General features: G+C 37.1%; 1 protein-coding gene across 1 annotated transcript in view; it reads left to right on the forward strand.

Moving 5' to 3' along the window:
* DOK6 (docking protein 6) overlaps positions 1 to 13990 on the forward strand; it is a 1595884-nt gene that overhangs the window by 949154 nt on the left and 632740 nt on the right. The gene's annotated exons all lie outside the window — the stretch shown is intronic.

Raw genomic sequence — 13990 nt, forward strand, 5'->3', positions numbered from 1 at the left:
AGAAACATTGTTTATTTTAAAGTATGGTACTTTGGAGCCTTTTGGGCTCAACAAGGAGTGCAATTGGAAATACGTAATTTGAATATGTAATTATATTATTATTTTATTGAGGGATTATTGATAATTAATTAGAATGAGAGGATTTAAACTGACTTTGTTTAAAGTGTTGTACTCTTGGAAGGTGTTTGAGCTGAGGCACCAAGTGTTTATTAAATTTGATTCTTTTCTGTCGGTGGCCTTTTCTTGGTGGTATTTTATATTTTATTTTTGTATATGTGCTCAGGGGATACCTGGTATATATTTCTGTTGTATGTTAGTATGGCACACTGTAGTTACAGTTTTGCCACTCAGTCATATTTAACCTGTTACAGGAGTACGTCTGGACAATGGCACACATAAATGGTTTTCAAAAGGGACATCAGTATTGATACTGTATTAATATAGCTGCACCATACATTAGTACATTGATTGCATAGTAGGGTTTGACATCACTGTGATAACGTGGAAGATGTCCAACAGTCATGAGTAGGCTATTGTGTTACAATGCCATTGCTCACAGACCTGCCAGTGGTTTGGCTGACATAACACAGGTATATGTGTATGTGACTACAGATATCAGTCACAAATGTGCTTATTGTCCAGCATAACACTGTACAGTTGAATGTTATTAATTCAATATATCACATGCAGTTCAACACACGTCTGCAACAGTACTCTTATGCACACACCCTCTATAGGTGTCTTAGCTTTACAAGGCAAACGTGTCATAATCATAATCACAGGTAACATGGATATGGAAAACATCCCATTGACTGACCTAGCAGTGGCACAGTCACAACTGTTTGACCGACACCCCTGTGGTTGTCATATATGAGCTGTCCTTTCCCTGGTGAGTCAGGCTCCTGAGCTGTGATCCCACTTCACAACCTCTCAGAGCATCACATCCGGACAATGCCTAAAATGATGGGAGGATAAATAGGGACAGACTTTAAATATACCTGTTACAAACATGGGAAATTCATAGAATGATACGTTTAGCTTTGCAGTGAATATTCTTTAGGATGTGGAGTCTTAAACTCAAGTGTTTGTCATTACCTGATGACTTCAGTCCTCTGCTATTTGCCAGAAAGGGACAGATCTCAGGAGGAACAGACAAAAATATATGATGGTAAAATGTGGACATTCTGTGAAGATCTGTACAGTTGAGAGGTATGTTTGTGTTATTTCCCACTGCAGAGAGGGCCAGATGCTATGGCCATAGGAGCTGTTTAGAAGGACATTAGTACAGCATATCTTATTGAGACATATATTCCTCCAAATCATATTTCCCATTATTACAGACCAGGTACTGCATTCAATTACTTGCCTACATGTTCCACTTACATTTTTTCTTTCTTCTCTTTTCCACTTTATGTTTCATTTGTTATTTATCTCTCTCTCTGTGTGCACTACAGGGATAGAGCTGGTTTGACCAGGTGATGGCCTGTGCACCTGTTGGGGTTCCCCACTTGCTAATTGCATGCAGAGCAGCTGTGTAGTTCTTCCAATAGCCAATATCATGGCAAAAACTCCTATAAATGAGTACTCCATGTGGGAATTGGCCCTTTCCCTTACTTGTGAGGAAGACATCCTGGAGTTGTGTGAGCTAATACCTCTTACAATAAGACTTTGTGGAGACAAGCCAACTAAATGGTGGGGAAGGTTCAAGACTTAGGAGCAGAATGTGAGTATTGCTGTTATATGTTTGCTAGCTTAACAGGGTTTGTCTGCACATGCTACTTCTGCATGGATTTCAGTCTGACATAGCTCTCAACTGTAGGGCCATTCACATAATGGCCACAGGTTAGGCTGTTATGTATGGGCTGTTCCCCAGACAGGTGTTGTCCTTGGAAAATCAGTAGCATATTCTGGTGATTGCATTATGTAGATGGTAACATCCATTTGTTTATCTGACTTTAGATCCCTCAGAAAAGATATGTTACAACAAACCCTATAACACCAGCAACTTTCTCAGTGTATAACAGCAATATTTCATGTATGGCCGTGTATCTGGGCTTCTGCCCACCAAATATGTCAGGCTTTATCCAGATGTCACACAGTAGTAGGTGGATAGGTATACTGGTCTATCATTATTTAGTGCTGTAATTCCTTCTGAGGGGAATGGCTGGGAAACATGTTGAAGTCTGTACATTCAAGAGGTTGGTGTATAGAGAATGCTCTTAGATGGCCTTTTAACATATTTTATGTGGGGGTCAGTAACACATGTTTTAAAACTAGGCTGTTAGAACATGTCAGATGTATTACTGATAAGAAATATATCAGTTTTATAGCTGTACATTTGAATAAATCACACCATGGGGACAGTAGTGGGTCTCAAGTTACTGTTTCTGAAAATGTCTGTTCCTCAGTGTGATGAAATATTCATAAAAGGACAATTGTTATGTACAGACTCAATGTATTAATATTAACTGCGATACTTTATCCCGTAGGGGGTTAAATGACGAGTGTAATTGGAGGATGTCTATTCAATTATGCAATTAAGTGTTAATTGCTTCTTGTGATTAAGGCATGTCTTCTGGTAATGTTTACTCCTTGAAGGCTTTGGCCAAGACATCAGAGTATAATAAACATGTGTGAATTACTGGCTGGTTGTATTTTTTTCTTTTCCTAATAGGTTGTTGTATTGTGTATGGCCTATCATGATTTTGTAGCAGTGTACTGTTCACTTATTTATTTGGACTGGGGGTGGGGGGGGGGGGGCAGATATGAATGTCATGGCTGCTTTTGTATCCAACTGTGCATGCTGCCTCAGTTGTGGGTGGTCTACATATGTTTGTATGGGCATTTTGGGACATGTATGCATATATATATATATATATATATATATATATATATATATATATATGTGTGTGTGTGTGTGTGTGTGTGTGTGTGTGTGTATATATATATATATATATATATATATATATATATATTTATGAAAAAACACTTTTTACATCGATGACAAATGTTTGGGATTAAGTACACAGTAACAAGTCATAAATCTCAGTGAAACTTGTAAAATGAACAATGCACCTTGTCCAATATAAATATTCAAACCAGTAATGTAATTAAAAGGCAGAGCATTCACTATGGTGGGCGTGAATGTAAGGTTATAGGTAGTTTCACTGAGATTTATGACTTTTTACTTTCTACTTAATCCCAAACATTTCTGATGTATAATAGTTTTTCTAATGAAGTCCTGACACATTAAATGGACGAAAGCGCTCAAATATTGGTTCACAGTCTCGTCTCTTGTCATTGATGTAAAAAGTTGTTTTTTCATGTGATTTTATTTATCCTTTTTCGGTGCAATTTTTGGTTTTTATATATATATATATATATATATATATATATATATATATATATGTACATGTGTGTGTGTGTGTGTGTGTTTTATATATATATATATATATATATATATATATATATATATATATATATATATATATAAAATGATATATGTATATATTTGTATACACACACACACACATATATATATATATATATATATATATATATATATATGTGTGTGTGTGTGTACACCTCAGTATTTATTGGTAATATATGTATATATTGTTGTACACATATATGGATCTCCCTACATATCTCACTCTTTCTCTATGTATGTTTCTAATCAGATATATATATTTATAGATACCAATCCTTCCTAATTGTACACTTGTCTCTTTCCTGTTGTAAACTGGCTGTAAAGAAGGGTATGTTTGAGAAAACATACTCAAACAATACAGCTGAGGTGGCTTACTGGTAAATTGCATAGGCTATGGTGTGCAGTGTCTTGTGTTCAAGACCTGCAAGGGCTGTTTATTTTGTTGCTAGGCCGAACAGGGACTGTTGGATACGGAGTGCTTAAGGCAGTTTAGAGCAGTTTTGAGTATGTTTGCATGGGTTTGTGTGACAGTAAGCATTACTAATGTGCAGGTAAATGAAAAGGCGCTTACACCATGTAAGCTTCACTTACCAGTGCGCAAATATGCTTAGCATTTAAATTTAAAGAATGCTTATACCTGCTAAGCATAGCTTAGACCTGGTAACCAGTGATCACATTCCAGTCTGATAAAATAGCAGGGTAATGACATCTTTAATAAGTGTATTTAATTCCATGTACATAACATGCTTCTATGTGCTGTCATTACAGTAGCAACAGGTGTGAGTATACTGTATGGGGCACCTTGGTATAACATGGGTAGTACCACAATCTTTTCTCTTTGGATTTGTTTCATACATGGGTAGTATCCCAGGTTATATGCAGTCACACTTGCATGTTACACCAGCTATAGTGCACTGGTTGACAGAAATAGTTTAATACACATGGTATCATTACGTTAGTACTTTTAACAGTGCTTTTTCAAGTAAGAGTAGATTGCAAATTGTAATACTGGAACCATACACCCCTGCATGCAAAGCTGGACTTTAAGGACTGGGTATCTTGTTCTTGGTGTTTGAGCTGTATGTTTATATGTATATCCTATTGGATATTGATCTGATATGTTGATATTAACTGTAGACTACTATGATTTTGGAAATGTCATTGAGAACTGCTGTCATGTAGTAATGGCATACCTTTCAGTTTCAGATGTGTATCTTTCAAAACATTCATCCTAATGCATAACCTGTTGGCTATCTACTTTCTGTCTGTCCTCTGTACAGATGTGCAGATGTCAGGTATTGCTAATGCCATACCACTATGTAGGTGCCCACATTGTTTTGTGCTGTGGGCCTGGACACTGCTGCTAGTTCCGACATATTGGACAATCCTTAATGTGGGCCTTGCCCCATTTCCTTGCCTGTGTGAGGGACATTACAGAGGTGGTGGCCTAGAGATTCACATACAGTGGGTGGCAGTACATCACAGGACAGGACATGTGGAGATAGCCAACCAACATGGGGGACATATTCCCAGATTTGTGAACAGATTCTATGTCATCAATGCTGTTATACACATGGTGAATTGATATATTGACAGGGTTTGTGTGGACATTTAGTGTGTGACGTCATGACTCACAGTGATATGTCTCTGACATACCTCTCCACTGGCACGCTGTCCTCAGACTGGCTCCATGTCTGCCTGTTATATTTTGTATCTTCACCAGACAGTTGGTGTCCTTGGTAAATCAGTTGTGGACTCTGGGGAATGCAGTCAGTAAATACTCACATCTATTGCTATTACCGACGTCATATTCCTTATAAAGAATGTTAGAACCAACCCAGTGACATCTGAAGCTGTCTCAATGTATGACAGCAGTATGTCCACTCTAGCCCTATGTTTGTGCCTCTGTTCCCACCTAGTGATATAAGGGTTCATGCCAAGCTTAGTGAGTGGAGAATGTTATCAAAGGCTTTGACCAGATCACTGTAGGCTGTATGTTTCACCTTGCCTTCATCCACAGCTCAGGTGACTGACGGCAAGAAGTTGACCAGGTTGAATGAGCAGGTATGACTTACCTTTCACAAAGGTAAACTGTGTGGCATCCTGAGTCTACAGATTCCCATACCTCTGTTTATTAGGTGCATGATGATACATTCCATATCTTCGCATAACAGACTTGTCAGGCAGTTGGGGCGGTATTTCCCAGGGTCTGTAGTTACTCCTCATTTGTGGAGAGGGGTGACTGTAGCAGTGCACAATTCAGTGGGGACAAAGCCCGAGGTGAGGCTGTGCTTGAACAGGGCACACAGGTAAGGTGCCAGGTCACTCTGTAGTTCATGTAGAACACAGCCAGGGATATTCTTAGGTCCCATAGAATCTGTATTCTTGGCCTTGGACAGTGGCATTCTAACCTATGCTGCAGTAATACTGGGTGCCTGGTGGTGCATTGGTATTGTGATTGCTCCTTTGGGGGGAGGAGTGAGTGGTAATGTTTGCACTCAAGATGCCAGCCAGTATATTGGCATTATTTGTTGGCTCAATCTGGGAGGTACCATCGTCTAGTAGCTCAGAACAATTCTTGGTATTGCCATGGAAATTCTTTACAGAACTGTATGAGGCCTTTTGGTTGACTTTACTATCTGCTACAATTCTGCTCTCACAGCTAACTTTGTAGTATTTGATGAGGGATCTCAACTACTCATTGAGGCTGATAGGGCTTTATTTCCTGTCTTGGGAGTTCACCTTATTCCATATTGGTTCCCTCCTTCTGTTGTACAGTTTCTTTATGGCAGGGGACCACCAGATCAGCTTTTTTTGGAGGTGAGGGTCCTGGTTGTATTGAGTAAGGCGGTATCCATGCATTTGTGTACGTGTTCATAGTGCATATACAAAATAAGCCAGCAGCTGCTGAAGTTGTGTGAGGTAAAAATAAAATAAGATACGTATAAAACCTAAAACACCACCATGGATCTGATGCTTTCTAATGTCACTCCAAATGAACACAAATGAACATAAGACATGAAACAAAGTAAAATCCCATTGTAAACTTTGTCAACGATAAGCGCTTTCGGTAATAACCTTCATCAGATCTTAAAGAATAAGGTGGGGAACATTCAAAATAAAAAGAACCTTTAACCAATCAAAAAGTTTACAAGGAGCCAACACCCTCTTTGCTAATCAGAGTATAACCAATTGAAGGCTAAGGAAACACATATGCCTTCATTTTTGGCTAATGGTAGGTCCTATTTTCTTCAGTATTGGTTGTAGTGGAACAACCGCATTAAGTCCTGGTGGCTTATCTGCCTTCAAATTTATTATCCATTTGATTTCATTTCTCTCCATAACATTGGTGATGTCTCCTAGTCTTGTTCCTACAAAAGTGTTCTCCAATACTTTAAATCTAAACGGATGGGAAGGGAACTGCATAATATGGCTACAAGGCAATTTTTAACATCTTGATGGCGAATGTCACGGAGACGTCTCAAGACCCTATTTTTAAAAATTTGATCAGTTTTACCCACATAGTATGCGGGACATTCTGAGAAAGTGGTCAAATATAGCACATGGGGAGTGTTGCTGTCTGCTTGACATAAGAAATTATAACAAATTTTACTAATAAGATGTACAAACAAATTGCTAGTGTCAATGTTGTCACAGGCTGAACATCTGCCACAATGAAAAGTTCCTTTCCTCTTTCTAGTAAGGATGTCCTTTACACATTCTTTCATACACAACAATCGTTTTAAGTTCTTTTTTGTTTTTGAAGGAGAAACTAGGTGTATCACCTACAATTTCATGTATTTTAATATCTTGGGTCAAGATGGGCCAAAACCTCTTATTTATTCCACAAATTTGATGGCAGACATTGGTGTAAATTAATAAGTAAAAATACCAGCGGTAGATACAGGACAACAAACAGTACTGAGCTCTGTTTGTGGTCACACCATGTAGAATTCTCCTGATTACAAAAAATCACGTTTTTTCAGACCATAGTTCTTGGTTAAAGAAACGATATCCAGTTCTTATTCAAGTATCTATATTAATTTATTGAGACAATCGGTAAGCGAGGTAACACTCAGAACATTTCTAGTGGCACTATGAATTGCTCTTCTGTTTGGAAAATCATCATTTCTGTGCAGTAATGGAGTCCCTTTGCTTTTCCTTAGGTGGGCCAACTCATCCTTCCTCAAAGAAAGGGCTTTTTCTGAATAGACCCTACTACTCAGGTTTCCTTGTAAAAGTGAGACTTCTTGTTCATAATCTAATTCATTTGTGCAGATCCTTGATATTCTAGTGTTTTCATTTTTCATGATGTTTCTGGAAATGTGCCTGGGATGCATACTGCTCCTATGCAGGTAATGATTTTTCCACGTTTCTTTTCTATGTATCTTAGTGCCAATCTCCTTATTCTCATTCAAGAAAAGAGTTACATCCAAGAAGTCTATACTGACATCAGAATAATGTGCAGTGAACTTCAAATAAGTATTAGTTGTATTCAGGTATGCTATAAAAGCAAGCAGTTCTTCTTCTTGTCCATTCCAAATGAGTAGAATGTCGTCCACAAAACATGCATAATATACCACTTGCTTAAAACACAGATTTTACTGTGCCAAAACTTTTTCTTTCTCCCATTCTACAAGCACCAAGTTGGAATAACTGTTGGCACACGGTGTTCCCATGAAAGGATACCAGGACTGACATCCTTGTCAATGAATATGGGAACAGAGAATTGCAGTGCAGCCCCTGAGAGTTCGCAAAGTGTGAGAACTTCAGGAACTATACCTAAATTGGGAGCTGTACATGCCCCAATTAAATCTAATTTACCAGTTTTTCTGAAACAGACCTGGCAGAGGAATCCTCATTCAAACAGCCAGGAGAGGAAAAGAAAAAAGCCATTTTGAAAGGATAGTCTAATTCTCTAGTTGTTAATTTGTCTAAACACACATTGACAGAGGATCATTTAGCACTGTTGAACAAAGGCTTAACATTTATTCCTTCACTTTCTTCTGAGTTAAGTGAATTTTCCGTGGAAGCCTTCATGCTGCTGAGCATCTGCTGCTCTGTGTAAGGTGATGAAAGTAACTAATTGTATCTGATGAAGTCTCTTCAACTTATTTAAAAAGGAGACAGAAGCGCTTATACATTTGGATATTCTACAATTTTAACCTTGGATTATAATAACATTTTGGTGTGTTCATATAAACATTTGCCTGCTTCATTCTTCTTTGTGATTGACTAGTGATGTCTGTTTGTTCACCTTTGGTCATATTTGGTGCAGTAAGAGGTTCAGAGTGTGGATCCGATGTCCAACTGCACTACATACACACACACACACACACACACACACACACACACACACACACACACACACATATATATATATATATATATATATATATATATATATATATATCATCATCTTCTTTTGGCTGTTCCCATTAGGGGTTGCCACAGTGGATCATCTGTTTCCATTTCTTCCTGTCCTCTGCATCTTGCTCTGTCACACCAACCACCTGCAAATCCTCTCTCACCACATCCATAAACCTTATCTTAGGCCTTCCTCTTTTCCTGTTACTTGGTAGCTTCATCCTTAGCATCTTTTTCCCAATATACTCAGCATCCCTCCTCAGCATGTCTCTATATATAGATATATATATATATATATATATATATATATATATATATATATATATTTATGTATATGTATACATATATATATATATATATATATATATATGCATGTATATTCATGTATATGTATATGTGTATGTATATATATCTATATATATATATATATATATATATATATATATATATATATATATATATATATATATATATATATATATATATATATATATATATATATATCTGTATAAATATATATTCATATTTGCCCAATGCTTACACCCGATCAGCTTAGCATTGCTTATGTTTTATTTTATTGGACTACTATCAGTATGGGATTGATTCATCATTCATTACATATTATAAATTTGTTTACCTTCCCTGACATCCCCCAATGTGCTTTCATTATATTTATTCTTGTGTGACTATACTGTATGGGGCACTTGTATTTATATGGGGGTTTCACTACTTTATTACACTGACACTTCACATCTAGCCCTAATACACTACTCTGGTTGAGAAATATAAGTTACTTCCTGCAGAAATATACAAATAAATTAAAACTGTAATGATTACACATACAAAATGAAAATGGATTTGGTGAGGCGCGAACCGTGAATGACTACATGTAAGGCATACACGCTAATCGCTACACTATTGCACTAATGCTTATGTTGGATGTCTATTGCTATTTAACTTATCATGCTGTTTCAGGTGGGCAAACGGGCACACCCACGCAGTGACGCTTAAACTTTATTGCACATGTGAAAAAAACATTTTTTCTTGCGTTTTTTTCTTTGTACCCTTCAGAATATTCATGCTAATGCTAAACCTGTATTCTATCAACTTTCTCGGTTTGTAGGTACAATTGTCCCTTATGGCTTTGTTCAGATTTCTTACCCTGATGGGTTGAGAGGTGTAACGAGTGATCTCACATTAAATCTACTTGCAAATTCTTCAAATGCACAGGTGTTCAAACCCTATCACATTTCAGACACACCATTTAAGTGCACACAGACCCATGTCTGTGTAAGAGCTGAGCAGCACGCCTTCATTAATATGGAGCTTTTCTCCCCCGGCCTCTGCTGAAAATGGACATGCATCCAGTCGGACTATCCCGGTCAACAAATGTAAAATAAAATAAAAAATAAATAAAAATATGCAAGGCATGCTGCTGCTCTACATGGACTTCTCTGTGCAGGAATAAGCTTATTCTTGCATGGGGATTCGTGAATCTGGCCGATTGTCTTATGTTATATATCATGACATCTTATGACAAAACAGTTTAACATTTAATTTAAAATATCCCAAGTTATATCCTCATAAAGTGGAATAAAACACTAATCAATATAGTGAATGACACCCAATCAAAACCAGGGATCACCATCTAAAACCAATCGTAAGCTACATTTGCGATTTGTGGAACAGGTAAAATTCTAAGTGTTGATTGGTTGTTTATATGAACCTGACCGCCAGTCTAGACAAAACAAAATACTCTTTTTACTAAAAGACACTAAGTCGTACCACTGGACATTTCTTATTTTATAAAAACTTTCATCAAACGCTCACATTATATCAGCTTCTCAGCTCATTAAGAGTCAGGCCAAACTATAGTAATAAGAACACGGGAGAAGATCCCTCACCAGTGAGCAACCTAACAACATATTGGGATCAAGAAACACCATCTTAGACTGATCAGGCTACTACATCTAAGATTAATCAGGAAAGTACATCCCTGATTGTTTGAAAACATACTATTCCCATTATCGGTGTTCCTATAAAATTTACTACCACTTATATGAATATAGTAAACAGGAACAAATATTTTAAAAAATTTATGTAGGTACAGGCCTCGGCTGAAAAAGGACATGTATCCAGTTGGACATTCCCGGTAAACAAATGTAAAAATAAATAATAAATAAAACCTATAGATGGTTAAAAGAGAAAATTAAGGAACATCTTTATGCCATTAGAATTAAGTTGCAGTCTAATGCCCAAGCCAAACATGTTTGGAAGACCAATTTACAACACTTGTTTAGGTTTATGGCTATATAATCTATTAAGGTAACATCAAGGCTAGGAGATGTGAAGAATATCACTGAATAACATGAAACTAAATGGATAATAAGGCTTCAATCGGATGCTGAGAAAGGTCTAAATAGAATGATTTCACTGAAGCCATCATTGAAAGCTAGATGCTTATTGAAATAAGAAAGTAGCCTGTAGTATAGGTATCTAATAATGGAATATTAGGCTTTAGAAGGTAATTCTAATGATAAAATCAGCTTAATTTCTAGCCAAGATTGAGTGTTATAGTGGGTATTTTGATTTGGAAGCTGGTTTGAACTGCATTTAGCAGGTTCGAGGGGGCATTAACTTAGTGTCACTCTTAGAAAACGTTAATGTTCCTGGTGGATTTGAATGTGACTATTACAGTTTTAAGGACATTCTTATATATAGTTTGTGTATGTTGTTGTTATGATATATAAGATAAGACAATGTTTGCATTTGAAGCTTCTTATAGAGGTTATTGTATATATCCCTAGGGTGCACAGTCTTCCAAGATATATCAAGCAACCTGCCCCACATGCTTATGACAGTGGCTTCCTGCAAAACTTGGGAATGTCTAATACAGAACAGACATAGATGTAAGTTCCACGGGATAAGTACCATATAAAAAAGGGGGAAGACTTTTTAAAATGATCTTTATAGACACATACAGGACATGGGGCTTTGTAAGCAGCAGTTTCTCAGGCTGGCATATTCTCCTATCCCTGTGCTTGATCACTGATTAATTGGCAAGCAAGAGGTAAACTGGTCCATTCAAGAGTAAAATCAAACTAAACCAGTGAATGTGGTTTCAGACTTACAAGAAGCTGTCTCAGAAGAGAAGAAAGAATGTAAAATGAATAAAAGTTAAGAGACAGTTTCTGCTACAAGACCCAGACATTTAGGTAAAACACCCAAGCATCCATTTCACAAGCAGACCAGTTCAGTTAGTCTAGTAGTCCCTAAAGTGATTCAGGGTGGCCAAGGGGCAGCATCAGCAGTGACATCAGACCCTAAAAGTACAAATCCAAATCTGTAGAGCAGATTCCTGCTCTGAAAAAAGTTGGAGCACAAGACATAACACTGCAAGAGATAGCAACCTATCCCCAGACAATACAGCTCAGCACAGTAACTCCTTGTTAGTTATTCTTGTGGGATTATGTCTGCACAATAAGTAAACAAATCAGGCAATTCTACAGCCCTAGGACATTTGTGATTCACAGACAGGAGTCTCAGGTGGCAGAAAGTCGTGTACACAGACCAGAGCTCACCCAAAAGAGTGATGCTAGCCCTGATTCATCATTTGAAACTGCACCTCTGATTTGCCTCGAAGAATTAATTTGTATTGGCAGTGGAAGCTTGTCTGCTGTCTGACTTTGTCTTTGTGTACACTGATACCTAATTCACTTTGAAGGTACATTACCCACGTCCATGATAATCAGAGAGAAGTGGTGTAGAGCGATGTCACACCATTAATTCCACATGACTCTGAATGACTTGGTAAAATGCTGCAGGATTACAATCTATTCAGAATCTGATTACGACAGTCCTGAAGCTTCTTGAATCTGAGTATTAATTATAAACAAGGTCCCAATTCATTTTTACATATACCTGCATGGTACTAACACTTGGGCTTGTTGTGGTTTGCACATAATTACTACAAAAAACATTTGCTGTCTATAGTTGGGCATGCTACTTTCTGTATATGGGGTACTAGGTCCCAGAACAGTGTGAAAAGAAATGGAATGTAAATGGTTGATGTATCATCAGTAATGACCACTAGCCATTTAATTCTCTGACATACTACATTTTTCTTTTTACTTATTCTTTTTATCCATTTTATTAGTAGTGTTAGTGAATTGTGGAGCTAATTTGGTAGCCCACAAGATGGGTGGATTATGGGTAATATATTTTTTCTTGTGGTAGTTTATATACAAATATGGAGCCAGAATACAGAAGAAGTTGTGTGTGTGTGTGTGTTTATGTATGTATATATATATATATATATATATATATATATATATCTATATATATATCTATATATATATATATATATATATATATATATATATGGTTCCACTTCATAATCATGAAATACTGAAATCTCAAATTTCAGTATTTCGAAACTATAAAGCCGAACCACTGCCAATCCCGAAACCCACAATCACGACCAATACAATCACAAACATACATACACCATACACCACATAACACACACACAATTCTACCCACAGCACACAAACCACACAAACCTACACTACATGTAAGCATGGGGGTGAGCCCCCCTGCACCCCCCCATGCAGAAGGCTGTGCCCCCCACTCCCCCTACTTATATATACCAACTCTGAGATGGCACATAACGAAAAAAAAGACAATCACACCACGGCATTCTACACTCGATCGCACACACACACAAATACACATCACACATACACAAACACCAACAAATCCAGCACTCACACTGATACTTACACCTCCCTACCCTTACCCACTCATACAACGTACAAAAACACACACAAACACTCACTCACCTGCAATTTTAGACACCATACCAGCCAAACAGTTCATGTAATGTACCGGAAATGCATAAGCGCGGATTTGAGATATTCAAATTCACTCTTATGCAATTTCGGCATTCTGCAATTTCAGCTTCATGGTCTCGAAATGCTGAAATTTGAGATTTCAGCAATTCAAGATTATGAAGTGAAACCATATGTATATATATATATATTTGTATATATATGTATATATATACCCTTACATATACAAATTTCTTGGTCTATTTTTAAGGATTGTAGAAATAAGGACTCCTAAATAAGCAGTAGGTGCACATATAGGACTGATGCAACATATTTTTCTCTGCTTTGTATTTTGTGTAGTTTC

The sequence above is a fragment of the Protopterus annectens genome, chromosome 3.part1, assembly GCF_019279795.1.
Source record: "Protopterus annectens isolate FY-2018-M chromosome 3.part1, PAN1.0, whole genome shotgun sequence".
In the NCBI taxonomy this organism is placed as follows: domain Eukaryota; kingdom Metazoa; phylum Chordata; order Ceratodontiformes; family Protopteridae; genus Protopterus; species Protopterus annectens.